Source organism: Macaca mulatta, chromosome 17, assembly GCF_049350105.2.
Source record: "Macaca mulatta isolate MMU2019108-1 chromosome 17, T2T-MMU8v2.0, whole genome shotgun sequence".
NCBI classification, from domain to species: Eukaryota; Metazoa; Chordata; class Mammalia; order Primates; family Cercopithecidae; genus Macaca; species Macaca mulatta.
The window spans coordinates 37,058,800-37,076,435 of record NC_133422.1 but is presented as its reverse complement, the minus strand read 5'-3'; the positions used below and the strand labels follow the sequence as shown (position 1 = coordinate 37,076,435).

General features: G+C 30.6%; 1 protein-coding gene and 1 long non-coding RNA gene across 3 annotated transcripts in view; one reads left to right on the top strand and one right to left on the bottom strand.

Moving 5' to 3' along the window:
• Positions 1-17,636, top strand: part of LOC106994281 (uncharacterized) — a 146,336-nt gene that overhangs the window by 84,152 nt on the left and 44,548 nt on the right. The gene's annotated exons all lie outside the window — the stretch shown is intronic.
• Positions 1-17,636, bottom strand: part of PCDH17 (protocadherin 17) — a 96,996-nt gene that overhangs the window by 74,093 nt on the left and 5,267 nt on the right.

Genomic DNA, 17,636 nt, shown 5'->3' with positions numbered 1-17,636 from the left:
CTCTTTTGTGGATGGGGAAACTAAGTCCTGTGGCATTTATGAAAGGCTAGTAGAGGTTTCAATATGAGTCAGTAATATGAACAAGTTTCTTTTGACTCAGATTTTGTACTCTTTCAAGTACTATATGATTCATCTAGCTTTTGTGTGTATTGTGCTTTCTATTCTATTCTATTTATCATTGTCACATCTATTTTACAGACTTATTATTCTCATTCTAATTTACACTCCTCACAGTTTCTAATACGAGGTCATACCCCCTGGAATGGCTTTCTTCCTAACTATTCAGTTCTGAATGAGATTAAACACAAATAAAAGCAATGAGATCTACTGGAGTATTTTGACTAGAATAAAATAATAATCAGAATCAGTTCTATGATTAAATCTGAGAATTGATTTAACTAAATAAATTTAATAAAATTAAATACATTTAACATTAAATCTGAGATTAAATCTATAAGAATCCTGGGCTGCTCTATAGTATCCAAAATTTGTGAATACTTTTACTACACAAGACAAAGCTAGAGAACCTCTTGAAACTACTGCCAGGTTCCTATTTGAAAGATCCTGTGGCAATGTGTTATACATAGGTCACAGCATAATTTTTAATGTTTAATATGCAGAAGCCTTAAAGAATTCTCCTCCAAAGTGACCTGCAATCTAGGAACCAAGTTGCAGTACTTTATAGCAGCAGTTACTTATACTACATAAGTTTCTCAAACTCTGTAGATACCTCAATATGATAAATGCATGCCAGTCATGAGATCCCAAGTGGTGTAAGAGCAAGAACCCTAAACTTTGAATCAGATGACATTAGTTCTGTATTCCTAGCTGGCTGTAAATACATGAATGAAATCTCTGTATTTCAATTTTCTTGTAAGAAAAGAAGTATAAATGGAATCAGAAGCAATTGTGACTTAACATTTTTCTACTTTAGAGTTTACTTTGTTATTTTAAGAAGTTTAAAATATCTAGAAACAGATTTTGGAAAATCCTCTACTAAAAGTTTGTCACTTTAAAAATCATCTAACAAAAATTAACCAAAAGTGACCAAGCCTGGTTAAGAAGGTGCAAAATGAAATTTGTAATAAAATTAATTAGTATTTCAGGAAAATTACCTTTTTATAATCATAAGTGTTCTTGAATAAAACTCTATTTTTATTCAACTGCTTATATTTAGGCCAAGTGAAATATTGTTTTTGTAGATAACATGTCTGCGTAACAGTACCCTAAAGTTTAACTGCATCAGAATGTTTTATGTAATTTGCTTTTAACAACAATAATATGTTAATATATATTTAGTATTTATCATATTCTTTATACAAATAATTACATTTTATCTTTAATTCTTACAATGGCCCTGTAGATAGTAAATATTATGCCTTATAAGAAAGCAGAAACAAAATAAACAAAATTTAAAAAGATTAAGCAACTTCCCCTGGACTGCATAGCTAATATATATTTTTTTAAGTCAGGAATTTTAAAAATAGAATCCCAGGCGTTGTGGCTCACACCTATAATCCCAGAACTTTGAGAGACTGAGGCGGTTGGTTCACTTGAGCCCTGGAGTTTGAGACCAGCCTGGGCAATCTGGCAGGACCCCAGCTCTAAAAAAAAGTACAAAAGTTAGGCAAGCCTGGTGGCACATGCCTGTAGTCACAGCTACTTGGGAGGCTGATGTGAAAGGATTGCAATGAGCCGAGATCATGCCACTGCACTCCTGCCAGGGTTACAAAGTGAGACTCGGTCTTGAAAAAAAAAATTCTCAAGTAAACAACCTATCTATCAGAGAGTAACTGAATTTTAATATATCCATTGACTGGCCTAGAATTCCATTATTAAGATAATATGAAACTAAATTATCGACATGAAAAAATGAAATAGCATATAATTTTTCTTCAAATATTATATAATTTTAAGGAAAATGTAGTTTACGATGCTGTGTTTAGTATATACAACTTTTTATAAAATATATAGTTGTCTGTTTGTGTACATGTACACAGGCATGAAGAAGTAGAAAGAGATACAGGTTCACAATCCTTTTTTTCATTTTGTAGGCCCATCCTCTTTCATATTTTAGAATGGTATTTTGATGTATATGTCATGTATTATCCATTCCAGTAGGGACTAGTGGAACGCCTCAATATTAAACATACCGATACCTCTGCAGTGAAAAATGTTGCTATTCACACTAGGTAGAATAAATAAAGACTATAAGTAATGTTAAATCAGTTCAGGCGTGAGTCTTTTGAATTTTAGAATCGGAAAGGAAGACATGGAGATTTACTCAACAAAAAATTAACAATAGTTCTAAGTAGTAAATTATAGGCAATTTAACTCTAAAATGCAACTTCTCTATTTTCAGTCCACAATTATGTAATGACTTCTTACAATACACTAGACACTGTTTTAGATATTTATTTTAGTACAATGTTTGCAATAAATAAGAATTTTTCTTAAAATTGGGAAAATATAGTCATAATTTTGAGAAGAGTGAAAATTAAACTCAAAGACACATAACATTTTTTAAAACAATTTGAAATTATTTTAATATAAAAACACGGATATCTGAACATCAGGAGTTTGTAATATTTGTTGTTTTTCCCAGGAGTAAAGTGTCTTTTTGTAGGGAAACTACTGACTTGCTAAAAATCAAACAGGAGAGGAGTAACTGACCCTGCAGTCAAATGTAAGCAATTCATCCCTGGAGGGTCACTACAGATTCCAGTTCAATGATAGACTAGTTGAAATCCAAAGTCACTAGACCAGCAGTGCCTGAATCTCAACTACACAGGCCTACAGGCACATTGTCTCAGTGGAGCAGCTCCATCTCTGGAATATCTGTCATTGCACACACACACACACACACACACACACACACACACACACACACACAAAATCAAGGGTCCAGAAATCTCAAATGTTTACATCTCATCTGGGCTTAAAGAACTCTTTTTTTTTTTTTTTTTTAACAAGTTATTTAATTCTACGTTTTGTTTTGTTTTGTTTTGTTTTGTAACATAACTGAAAAAGTTATGTCACCTTCTTATTGGTGTGTTAGAAACATTTGTAGAAATATAAACAACAAAGTACGTAATTTTCTCCAACAGATAAAAAAAGCAAAACAGTTGTTCTCTTTCCTGATAGGCTGTTTTCCCCTTCCTTGTTTTCAAATCACGTAAATCAGGTTGTCACATACAGCTTCGAAAATAGAGTATTCCTCTCTCTGAAGTATTCCTCTCTCTGAAGGTGTGTAAGTTTATTCAAGTAGAGTCAGGTAATTTATACAAGCTATATACTTAATATAAAAAAGACAAAGTATGAAACTCTTCCCCTAGTCTAATTTGATTTAAGGATCTTGATACCCGTTTTCTTGGAAGGGCAAAATATCACAAATATAAAATGGTGCATCCAGTAGCACAGGGCATAAATAGCTCAAGCTGAAAGCATAACAATATGCTCTCCTTCTATTATTGCAGAACCAATAAATAAGCATAATGAAAATCATGACACATTATTACATTATTCTGTATTGCTTCTGTTCATTTAAAAAACAGATGAGTGCATTTAAAATAATTTTATGTCAAATGACAGTAAACTTTGCCATTGAGATGATGCTGAAAGGGATATTTGTAAAGAGCAGAGATGCATGGTTTTATATGGCTTATATCAAGGTTATGACAGAAGTACAAGGAATCTGAGTACTAACTACTTCACACCAAGATGGCTGTAGCCTGGTATCCAAAACATGTACATTATTCACATGTGCTATGTGTTTTCTGATATTATGGAGTCAATAAAAAACAAATTAAAAAGCTTTAGGAAAAGCTTCCATGTCAGTTTGTCCTTGGATGGATTATCTTTTTTCCTTTGCCTTGTTGATTTAATATACTAGATTATATTAACAGCACTGGCTTGTAAATAAGTAATATCTGAATCTTATTAATGGAGATATGCTGCCAAAATAATCAGCTTCATACTTAACAAGTTTCCAAGTATTTGGGAAAGCTATGAAATGGGATTACAAGGTTAAGCTGTGTACATCTGGCTCATCACTATATAAATATTTCAGAAATTTGATCTCATAGGATGAAGAAACACCTGTTTAATCATGACTCTTTTCCAAGGTACATGAACTTCAGTAAGCAGAGCAATACACAAATGCTGGCAAGACATCTTGATCAATTTACATAATGTACTTCCTATATTAGACACACAGTTTTATCATACATCATCCTTCTGAGTAGAGACATAAAAATATTCTAGAAAGATTATGTGGTATTATACTTATATTGGCAAAATGAATTGGGGGTGCCCAACATTTTAAAACTTGAGATAACCACCTGAAATACTAAATAGTTTCATTGATTTTTTTTTCCTTATATCATGGTATGTGATTTTAGTGTAATTGAACGTTGTAAGTATAACTCTAAGGTAATATGGATCCTGAAAATAATTAATGAGAGGTAGGAATTTGCATATAAAATAACAATAAAAACTTGAACAGTCCCTCTAGTTAACAGAAATGTTAATGAAGTTGAACATTAGTTGCTTTTAACCAGATCCAAGATTAAATAACTGTGTTGACTCTTTGTCAAATATACACTTGCCCATTAAGCCTGCCTTTATTTTTTCAAATTTTGTTCCAACAAATAAATGGGCTTTAAAAATGCACTGATTATGACTCTTATCTAATTAACTTCAAATGTCCAACTTTAAAATACAGACTTTGAGGCTGTTGTCCACAACGGCAGTTAAAGGTCAATGAATAAAATTTCCCATTATATTTCCTGGGAGCAGATGGGTGCAATGAAACCTAATGATTGAATTTTAAATGCTTTCATGCACCTTTTATCTGTTTTCCAACATGTTGATTCTACCTTAATGCTGTAACAAGATAATAGGTTTATTACAATTAACCAACTGAAAAGGTATCTCCACTTTCCAATTATTTATATTACCTGGGGATATTGAACCACAGCTCCTTTCCTTCCGTCACCCCTAGAGGCTTTCTATCACCATCCCACACTTTTAACCAAAAAAAATCCAAACCATAATATCATTAAATAACAGATGTCTCCTTGGCGATTTGATTTCTCTAGTTAAATAATGGGTATTTAACGTAAATGTCAAGTTTAAGTTCACGGAGACTCAATGGAAAATTTCAAATAAAAAAAATTTTAAGAAATGTGTTGACTAAATTTAACTATAAAGTTTCTTTCCTTATATGATGAACTGATACATTAGCTTAAGCTGACTTGCATAGTCGTAAGTATAGAAAGAAGGTTTACCAAGAGGTTAAAAAAATTAACATTCTATTCTCCAGGAGTAGCAGATGGAGAGTTTTATCTCAACTACATCTTATTAGAGCACACTCTTGCCTGAAGAACCACAAGAGGAAATCATGCAGAGAAGTTTATTTTATTGCTTTTATGTAAAAGAAAATCAACATTTTACATCTTAAAATATATACTCAAGCCTAAATTAAAGGAAATTGAAGAAACCTTTTATTTTAGCTAATAAACAAAAGTTTCTTGTCTATTAAATGCATTTTTAAAATGAGAAACATACTACTACTCAACCCAGTCCACCCCTGTATATATGTACTATGTAAAGTCAACTATACAGAGCCCAGGCCCAAATGTACATGTGGTTAAATATTAATCTGGTGATAAATACCACCATGCCTTATCAACATATTTATTTGAATATTTTTAAAAAGTACACTAGATGTAAATATACAGGTATTAAAGTATCCCTGTGATAAGCATATTTTCTTCTGGGATGTCACAGAAAAGAGACCAGAGGCAAGGATAAAAATAATATAATTAGAATAGGTCAGCATAAGACATAAATAATAATTTATTTCCTTTTCTTTCACTCAAAATCATGTATTTTGGACAATACTTTTAAAATGTTTAAGTGACTTTTCAAAGTCTTTTAAACACATGACATATGTTTTTAGATTATAAGGTTTGATATGAAGACTAAAAACTGCTTGCCAACTGGTGTATTTATGAAACGTTCAGATTTTTACCAACATTATTTGGAAGTTGCATTGCCAGTAGATGTCCAAGTTGCATATTTTAAAAGAAAGCCTGTATGAACGTATGATAGTTTAAGAAAAATTCACAGAAACAGTAAAATGCAAACAGATTATGGAATATTACAGGGGAAGTTTCTGGTTGATAGTGTCTAAGAGAAAACCTGTTCCTGACACACAGGGTTTCTTGTAGTAACATGTAACCAAGACTTATTTTGATATCCCCCTCCATCAGGATTGAGTAGCACTGGTTGCTGATGTGCCTTATTTTCAAAAATGCCAAATATTTCAGGGAGAACTAACAGATGGACTTGAACTCTTAATATAATGCTTAGACAAATGTGGATATAAATTCTGCTTTGAGAACTTCTTATTTGTGGGATAATCTTATATGATATTTAATACTGTTAGTTTAATCTTTCGGAAAAATTCTCTCATCTACGAAGGTTGAAAATGAATTCTAAACATTTTAAAATTACATTTCTATGCTTCCTTCTATTTTTCCTTCACTTTTTATTTCAGCTACTCTGACTAATGGGGATAATTGAATTTTTAATATGTTTGAAAACTCATTCTGCCTAAAATCTTTATTCTATAAAACCTCCTTATGGTCTAATATGAATTTTAAAATGTAAAATTCAGACAAACAGTAACTAACTCTCAGTATAGCTTACAAGTACTAAATAATACAACTTCATATGTACCCCATAAATTTGCAGAAATAAAAAAATGAAAAACCAGTAAACCATTTCAATTAATAGCTTTTATAATTATTTCATGATTTATGCATTGAATTAATAATTATAGATTAAACAGCTCTGAACGTTGTGGATGTCTTTTTAATAACAATACTGAAATGGACAACATACTGTTTATATGAAGGCTTAGCTTGCATTTACTCAATATTTGCATAAAAATTTCATTACCACATACATATGACAGATTCTGAAATTTTGAGAAAAATATTGTAAGTTGGCTTATTACATACAATCAACAATTTCCAACTATAATTTTATTTTCTGATTATCACATGGTAGATGATCTGTGCCCAAGTGATTAAATAGTAAAATTATATATCAAAAAATAAAATTAAATGTAATCCCCGAATAACTGTTTATGGTTTAGATATAATATCATTTTACTAAAATTATCATACAGAAAATAAATATTTATACTTTATGGAGCATTTCCACAAATAAAACCAGCTTAAAAATTAATTAATATATAGACTAAATGATCGTATTAGTTTCTTAAAAACTTCCTGGGGTTGGGTAATCCTTAAAGTCTTAAAAAATAGACCTAATATCAGAAGTGCATCACTCTAATACCATATAAATCAGACCAAGAAGTGGGAGAAAAGATAGAAAGACATGCAACAAACAACACAATTTCCTCTTGATATACCATTTATATAAGTGTGTTTGTGTGTATATATTATATATCATATATCATGATATATAATATAAACAAATACTGTGAGAGTTTGATGCTCATAATTGTGAAACTTGATCACCTTTCTCCATGAAGTTGTAATATTATTAATAAAATTATAAACAAATTTTTATAGTAATAATTACAAAAGTCGTAACTATAAATTTAAAAAATATCAAAATATGCCACATTCAAATAAATTATTTACCAGCAGATCAATATTTTAGCATATTTGTATTAATATCTTAGACTTTAGCCCTAGTCACATCTAGATTTAAATCCACATTACAGCATATATGTGATGGGTGATTGTCGAAAATGACTTAACTGTAGAAGTCTCATTTTCTTCACAAAAAATTCATATTTTTAAAAGTGTGTACTACGTATCAGAAACTGCTATATTATCTCAGCTACAGTGACAATCAAGATGGATGTGGCTCCTGGTTTCAAGTATTCTACTATCTAGACTGCTTTGAGAAAAAAATAACTTCATCTTACTCATAGAGAGTTAAAATCCTGATTCAGAGGTTTAACATTTTACAGACTTAGTATCATTCATTGTTTTGTGTGTAGATCAGTTAGATCTTTATTAAGAAAAGAGTACACACAACAACTACAAGAAGAAATGAATGGAAATGAGTTGGGTGTTAAATTTCCTGTTATCCATCCAGTATTAATATATTTTTTATTGCACTTTAAAATCCCTAGGCATCAGGTAGCTTTGGGATCACTTCCATGGCTTCTACTGGATTGGATATTATTTTATCACACTTTTCTTATTACCTCCTAGGCTAAGTCCTGCTTTCTCAACGTTGCCAAATGGTCTTATTCCGTTTTACTTCAAACTTAACCAGGCAACCGAGGAGAGTGATAGAAAATATTATCTACTCCTTTCCTGAGACATTACATGTCAACTTTTCACCTAAGGCAAAATTTAATGGCTGATTTGTGGAACTTTATTTCTAGAGATTTACTATGGAAACACTGACATGACCTTTAACCAGAGCAAAACAGGCACTCTAATAAGCAGGCAACACCAAACCTAAAAATGCACAAGGAACAGAAAGATCCTGGCAGGAATTAATCTGCCATTTTCACACATCTGCCCAAGGGAGGTATTGTAATTGCAAAAATTTACTCTAAGACTGCTGAGACTCATAGTAATTATGTTTCTTTTTTTTAATAGAAATAGCCACAGGTGGTAACAAATTGGGTTTTGAGATGGGGAACTGGGCATGCATTCTAACCCAAATTACTATGTAATTGTCTTGATTATAAAAAATCGTGGAAAGTCTATTGCTCAAAATCAGAAGGAGAAAAAAAGTCTCTATAAATGTATTCTTTGTCTTTTCTAGTTTCTCTCCACTCAGGCATAGTGCTTCATTTGTTGGTATTGGCACATCTGATATCAGAGCCACACCATAGAATAGACTTCTGCCAAGGATCCTTAAAATGTCCTGTGAGTGGGATTTGTTTAATAGGATGGTTCTCTTATTTCCATCCTTATTACAATCTAGGGATAAATAGCAGCTTTTCTAAGAAGGTCAGAACCTGGAAACATAGCTAATAATTACTACCCGTGCATCTGCCAACACCAAAAAGTGGAAGGTTATGAATATTTTTTCAAGGTATGCATTGATATTAAAATAGTTACTGTTTTTCTGATATATCTGCTTTCAATAATCCTGCATCTTACTCTATACTTTGGTTCATGACACAGCACCAAAATATTTGTATTGTTTTCTAAAATGATAAATGCATTCTATGCATATCATGCCAATTAACAGTCAAAGTATATCTATAAACTTACTTCTTTAAATCAGGAATTTCTGATTTAATCAACCAAGGTTACAATATGAGGCAAGGCATTGGCTTAGCACAAAAAAAAAAAAAAATCATTAACACAAGGCCACACAAAGTTTCAAATAGTAATTAAAACAATCAAGTGTCTTGCCGTGAAACTATGGGAAGGTAAGTTTGTATGGAATCTTTAATTCTACCACAATGAAATTGATAATAACAAGGGACTATTGATTTATCTTTTTTGTATGACTTATAACTGCTCTTATTCACATTCTTAATTCAGTAAAAGGACTTGGGATATAGTATTTTAAAATAGATGCAAAACTGTAAAAGCAAAATAGAAGGCATGAATTCTGGGACTCAAGAAGACACTATTATAATAGAATTCACCAATATTTAGATGATATTCTGTTTCATTTTTGTTTTGCTGACAGAACTATGGAAATTGAAGCAGCTATTTTAAACATTGTTTAGGAAGATTTTATGATGAAGAATTTATATAAAATGTATCATTAAGCACTTATTCAAGTTTAAACTGAAAAATATTTTCTTTTAAACTAATTCCCTTTTCCAAAATACTAAAATTATAACTTTTTTCTTATTATACTTTGCTAAAATTTTAAGCATATTATTTCTCAAACATTCTAATGTCTTAATTTCATTTCATCTACTGATAAAATAAGGACATCAGTAAAAATTTCACACAGTCACATGTGGGTAGCTAATTCTTTTCATGATAATCAAAGGTGAATTGCTTTATAAATTCAGTAATGCATATGCAATTTCTCTGTCGCTGTGAAAAAACAGCAAAAATATATCGAGTACTCAGTTAAAATAATCTCAGTATATGCTGTTAAAATATGTTGTGTGAAAAATGAAATGAACTACCTTTATCAAAGGTATTTGTATTGGGGACTATGATTTTTTAAAGAATGTTGTAGATTAAGGGTGAAAACTACTTTTAGATGTTCAAAACTGATGCACATGTTTGTACTGCAAATTCAAATTTAAGAATTTATATGGGACATGGATAGTCTGAAATTGTATTATAACAATAAGAAAGCTATTTTGACCCCCATAACCATTTCTACCTACAATAAATACCTGTTGCATTTTCATTTGATAAAAGCAAATTATTGGAATTTCGAATATGACCTAATTATCTCATGTATATATTTTAATTTGAGCTTTTCTTCTGAATTGGAGACCATGAAAATTTTAGGCACACAAAAAAACCAAATCATTGTTTAGCAATAACTATTAAGTATTTAGGTGGAAATCCTAGATAATGAAATATAACAATTCATGACTCAGTGCTTAAATTATATTTTTAAGTTATTGTCAAAGACAGCTGAATAAAATACATTTAAAGCACCATAGTTGTTGCAGAGAAATTACTTGTTTAGGGAAGTTGTAAGTTAAATCTGTAATTGTAAAGCATAGATGCTATCAAAATAGCATCAGAATCTTTCAGAATATCAAGTCATTGTCTATGTATTAATATAATTTACAAATATGTAACCATTTTTTTAAAAAGTATATATCTACAAAACAATTATGAATGTATAGCTTTGAAATTTCAAATTGATTTTCATGCTCTAGCTTTCAAACTCTACAAAGGCTGCTTTTAGCTGATAGAGTAAACAAGAAATGCTCCTTTAAATAGTCCCTTTAATGTGTTCCACTAATTAAAAATCAATCAAAAACATTAAAAGTTTAAAAAGTATTAAATATTATTCAGACTGTGTATATTTTAGAACCAAATAGAAGTTTACAAAATTATATTTATCTTTACCTTGGCATTTTTCATACCACTTAAATGTGGTGTATCACTATTGTATTAAATAGAAACATAAAGAAAATAAGATAATACAGATCGTTAAACATTTCAAGATAACTGAAATAAATGAATTTCTAATACCATTAAGTTATTTTAATATATTCCACTCCTCTAATCAGACCAAAGTCTATTTATGTAGATTACTTACATCTAAAGTGTCATTTATCCAACCTGTATTTATCCTTTGATCACAAAGGCTTGTTAACTTAAATGGTCTTTTATTGTTATGATTCGTTTTCCCATAATTATGCTGTTTAACTGCCTTATTTTTTTTGAATAAATATATGCAAACGCGCCAATCATATTCAGCAGAGTTATGCTGGATGCTCAATGAATTGTAAGAACCATTTCACTACAATAAAACTGCTTGGAATAGATCCAGGGCAAGGCCTACAAATACTGGTAATCAGAATGTCACTAGGACCAGAACAGACAAACAGAAATATGTCATATATATATATATACATATACATATACATATATATACACATATATTTTTTTTTCTCTCAAAGACTGTCTGAAGCCAATTTTAGAGTCTATCCCTGGAAGAACTTGGTGCATACAAGCAAAGGATGCCACCTACAGAGCCACAATTTTTCATCTGTATTTAGTTATGGGTTTTTTTGTGTGTGTGTTTTTCTTTTTCTTTACCTTAAATATATTGATCTTAGTATTTCGGCAGTAGCAAGGAAGCAGAAGCATGACTCTGCTTAGTCACAGTAGGGATGTTGATGTCATTAAAGACTTCTTTATTGTAGATAACTTATTTCAGAAGACCAAAGATAGCAATATATCATTGTCAAAGTTAGTGGTGAAAGCTTATGACTAACTGTAAAATGCTGTGTGTCATTGAAGAAAATCTTGTCAAAGCCTCCTTTACTAAAGTAGGTTGACAATAGGTTAGTGTAGGTCTGATGAACTTTAAAAGTGTTTTGTAAGTGGGTGGCAGAAGTCATATTATCTTCAAAATGATAGGCAAAAGGAACTTTATGCTATTCTCTAACTAATATACAGTCATTGATTGAAGGAATTTAATACACAAAAAAAATCCTTCCCTAATGGCTTTACTAAAATACAACCTTAAGATAATGCCCTATGGGATTTATTAAACAGAAGTATACTGAGGGGAATACATTCTAGTGCAATGACTAATACTGTAATTAGCGGGCGCATTTGTAAGAATTTACCCACTATTGAGTGTATTGCAAGACTTCTCCGCATTAGGGAGTTAAGTTTTACTTCCTAACTGGAATGGGCCCAGTTATAGTGGCTGCTTCTTTCTCCTGTTGCTGTTTCATCATCAGGCTCACAGCATGCATTCTCCCATGCTTCCAGCTCTGCTGCCATCTTCTCAAAAGAGTCAGGAACTTGGGTGAGAGTTTTATTTCTCTTCGTCTACATAGGCTTCAACCTGTTGCCCGCTGAAGGCCACGTGTTCTTAAGTTCCCCCCTCTAGGGTCACTAGCTCTATTTTATGGAACTTCAAATTGTTTGAAACTTTAAAACAGTAAAATAAAGTTTCAACATATTTTCAAAGAAAAATAAAAGCTTGAGCTCTTCCTTAGAGGAGAAATACTTTTGAACTAAAATGTATAAAATTGGACTACTATTTGTGATTGAGCAAGCATTTACATACACTATATTGAAAATATGAACATATACATTTATACACATACTTAATGTAACTAAAAAATTATTTGTATATTTTTATAAATATAGCCTAGCCAAATTTCACTGCAATAAATGCATGTGAACCTTTATAGCATCAACTTTATGGAGAAAACATTCTGGAAAACTGGGTGATTTTGTATGTGTTTTGTATATTGAACAATATAGTCAAAGGTGGTAATGTAAATTTTTTCTTGACTAAAATAGTATATTCAAATAGTTGAGATAACAATTTTAGGGCATACTTTTCTATGCCGATCTTTCCATGATTACACACAGCCTTAAATAACATGAAGATGCCAAGACTAAGATTCCAATTTTTTTGGCGTATACTTACATATGGTAATATTTATTGAAATTATAGAACTCATACAACAAAAGTAAAATTAAAAATTATCTTACTCCCAACATTTTCAAAAGACTGAAGGATTATGATCTCAATACAGGAATGATAAAATATTACCTAGTTTGCATTTTGAAAATTTTATCGAAAACCAAAAGTTAATGGAATCAAGAAGTTAATACCTTACAAAGAGTTATATTAATTAATGTTGAAAACAAGACTCTCTGGTTTCTAGCTCATATTGTTAAACTTTATACTTTCTGTGTGGTTTCATTTATTGGGAAAAAGAGAAATGCCACATTAAAATTGGAGCTAAAATTTTCATAGATGCATATAAAAATAAAAGTAATATAATAAGAATGATGATAACAACTTTTGGATTTTTAGGGATTTTAAACTCTTCTCCCTCCCCCCAAAAAAACTCTAAACACTGAATATCTGATTATATTTTAAATTAAGTTTATTTACTTTATTTACACTACTTTTAATGCCTGATAAAACAGAAAAAAATATGCAACTATTGTGTACTCTCAAGTAGGAATTACTCATTCTACCTTTTCAAAATATTTAAGAAAAAGGATGAGTGAACTAAACAATCCAGAAGGCACACAGTAAGAAAGGGACATTTCTTTCCTACTCAAGATACCAGAATACCTATAAGTAGAAATGTATATATAGTTTATGGAAACTAATACATATACTAATTAAACAGCTGTCTTAGAATAAAAATCATAGTAAGATAGCTCCAAAATTATAAATGCCAAAATAAATTGTTCACACACTTTGTATTTGTTACTGAAATCATTAATAGGCTAGAGTATGAAATTTTGAAGATCATGATTTTGGGAACTTATCTGAATAAGTCCCCGTAGTGAAGATCTTGTACTAGAGTGAAGTGGGAATAAAGGCATACAGTGGATAATGTTGCTATTAAAGATGGATTCTCCTTTCACCTTTTTATTCTGCAACATTGAGTTTATTGTTTACATTATGATACGTTAGTCCTCTATACTTCAATATCATTTTTATATATTTGGATTGGCTCTAGGTATTTACCATATGCTTAATTCCCTGTTATTGAAAAGGCCATGTACATCTATCAAGAGGATTTTATCTTCCTAGCATAAAGACTTTAAAGTCAACCCAAATGTGAATCTTTTGAAATAGATTTGTAAAACACTGAGTAAGAATGTATTCCTTTTCAAAATTTATTTTAGTAGATCTTATTCTGCTGGCTCAATATATTTCCTTCTATGGGAGCATATTAAAATGACTTGTAGTAGTGCTACAAAAAATGTGAAAACACAGATGTTCAAACAAAACTGGGAAGTCGCCCATCAGTGACAAGTCCCCAGACTCCTCTCTTTCCAACAAGGCCTTCGTCGAAAACACCTGTTGAGAAGTCACCCTGAGACTTAGCACTTAATTCTTGATAAATCACGATAAGCAGTTATTCTTAAGAACGAGTAATCTCTTTACTTGACTTTAGATTTCATATTAACACATAAAATAATTCACATGAAAATTGCTCCTATAAAAAGTCCCCTTATAAATTTATGTAACAGTCTATTTGTCTTATGTACTACAAAACCTGTGCTCCTATTCTTCAAAATCAGTTTTATACGTTTAAAAAGAATTATTTCATTATGACTGTGTTTTATTATGATTCACACTATTGTGGTTATTTAGTTGCTAATCTATTGTTTAAACACGTTATACTTTAATTTTTCCGAGGAACTTGAAAAACACCTGAAATCAAATCTCTTCTCACAAGTACCACTGTTTCTGTATCAACTTATATGAATGCTTAGCATCCATACTCAGTAAAAGTACTCCTATGCCCAAGGAGAACCTACAGGCATTAACCTTAACATTTTAGGCCCTTTGACTCACATAAAATGCTTTGATACTTAAATCTTAATTTTAGCTATAATGTGAGCCTCATAAATCATAAAGTTCCTAAATTTCATATCACCACACTGTACCAGTGTATCTCAACACAGTTATGAAATTATTTTCATTTCATCAATAGAATACATTATACTTCCAAACAGAACACAGATGCTATCAAATAAAGATGAACCAGACACCTAGTAGCAGTTAGGCCAAGTACACTCTGTGGATTAAAATTCTACCTTCAGAAATACACATGAGATTAATAGTGTGTTTCCTTAGGAAGCTGTATTACATACACACACTAATAAAAGCACCTGAAACAAGATTATGGGATACCTAAACGCTTTAATTTAAGCATGTCACTTTAGCACAGTGTGTTTGTGACACTCCAGTTAAAAAAAAAAAAAAAAAAAAAAAAAAAAAAAAAAGACAGTTCCTGCAGTTAATTTACTCTGCTCTCCATAATTAATACTGAGATAAACCTGATATATTTGAAAGAGAATTAACATATTAAGAACTTACAAAGCATCCTTTAGAGGATTACAAAAATTGAATGGAAAAAAAATCATTTAAACAATGCATGTTGAGGATATTCCTAGGGCAGAAGCAATATGGGAAAATGAGCTATTGTGAAAACATTTCAAGGACTTAAAACAAAAACATAGTTTGTTTCTTTATGGCATGAATTAAGAATCTAGAGGAAAGGCAATGTAAAAAAAAAAAGTTTTCCCTTTGCATTCTGTGTGTGCGCGCGCACGTGTGTATTTGCTTTGACTTGAGATTTACTGTCAATGAGAGGAATAATTATCTTATTCCTCCTTAAGCAATGACCAACTTCAAGAACAGCATGGTGCAATATACTACAGGTATCACTATCTCTCAAAACCACTGGATATTTCAATCCAAGATTGTTTCTCACTAGGCTAACCAAGGAATCAGGCTTGTTGAAAATTCTGCACCACCTTCGTTTTTACTGGAAACTAGATGAAAATTCAACTCACAGTACTTTAAATGGAAGACTAAGCATTAACCCTCTGTGACATCTTTGTAATTACCAATGGTAAAATTGTAATTGAAAGGTATTTAACATATGTGTATTTATAAAATGACTGTAGCAAATCTGTAAATATGTGTTTTAACATCTCCTTCTAAATATATATTGACTGTCATAAATACCAGTTTTACACAGTCACAGAAAGACTTTCATAGAAACCACATTTTTTAAGTGGATACTTTCTTTTTCAGTTTTATATAGACCTTAAAAAATTATGATTACTGATGTACAGTAAACACTATTAGAAGTAAGATTAAATACTATAATTGATATTTTAATATTTAATAGTGTCAAGTGTGAGATTGTTTTACAAGGACATTATACTATTACAGAAAAATATATTTTGCTAAATATTAGTATTTGGTATACCTATTATGTTAGAAAGAATAAGATTATGAAATTTTACTGCTCCATTTTAAGAATAAAAACATTATTGAGTCAAGTGTCATCAAAAGTTATTTGCTTTTCAAATCATAAAATTATGAACAAATTATTTTCACTTGCCCCAAACTAATCTTCCTCTCGAGGTGTCACTTTCAGTTAAGCTCAATTTTGAGTTCCACATACTGCTCATCCAGAGTAATTTGTTGCAACATACAATTACAATAAGCAAGAATTAAATTTTTCTGTGACACAACTCAATAGTGGGTGAAAGAAACAAGACAATGACTAGACATAGTATAGTCACCTGCTGCTGTTAGAATCTATGTCCAGGCTGGGTCAGTCATTTAGTTTTGTGATATTATCAATAACTTTGAATCATACTATCTAATATATATATATTATATATATATTATATATATTATATATATGTTATATATATTATATATTATATATAATATATATATTATATAAAACTTTGAATCATACTATCTAATATATATATATATAAAATATCACTTAGATATATCAAATACACACTATGCAAACTAAATGCACCCTGAATTTATTTTGGCACATCAAGTGCCTTCAGTGTAACTTTGCCTCCTTTTTACAGTAGCACAAAATGAGCCTCTGGTCCTCTGCTATATTCCTTTCATTCCTCAGTGACTCCAAGAAACAGATCACGAAAACCGCAGGACAAAACAAATACAAACTTTTCATAGATAGTTACTAGTCATTATGTAGAGTCTGCATGTTTTCAAACTTTTCAAAGTGCTTCAGAGTATAACTCACATTTCAAAAGCTTAAGCTGTATTAATGCATTATGCTGTAGTTTTTAGCATAATGGAACGATGAAGAGTAAGTGAGATTCATATTCTTTAAAGTACCTTTAAAATATAAAACTGACTTTTTAAGGGGTGAAAAGTTAGCTCAAATTGAATGAACTCTGAAATTCTGACTGGTTGTTATTCTGTACTTACAGAAGTTAACTTCTTAATATTTGGATATAAGTTTCTTTCATTTTTGGCATCATTTACAAAAACAGCATTAAAATATTTTCAAGATAATTAACTAAAACTTTTTTCCGCTCTGGGAGTTCTTTTTTATGAAAAGAAATATAAACCAACAAATAAAAATAAGTAAAATAATCTATTATTATTGAACATTGCTAACATTT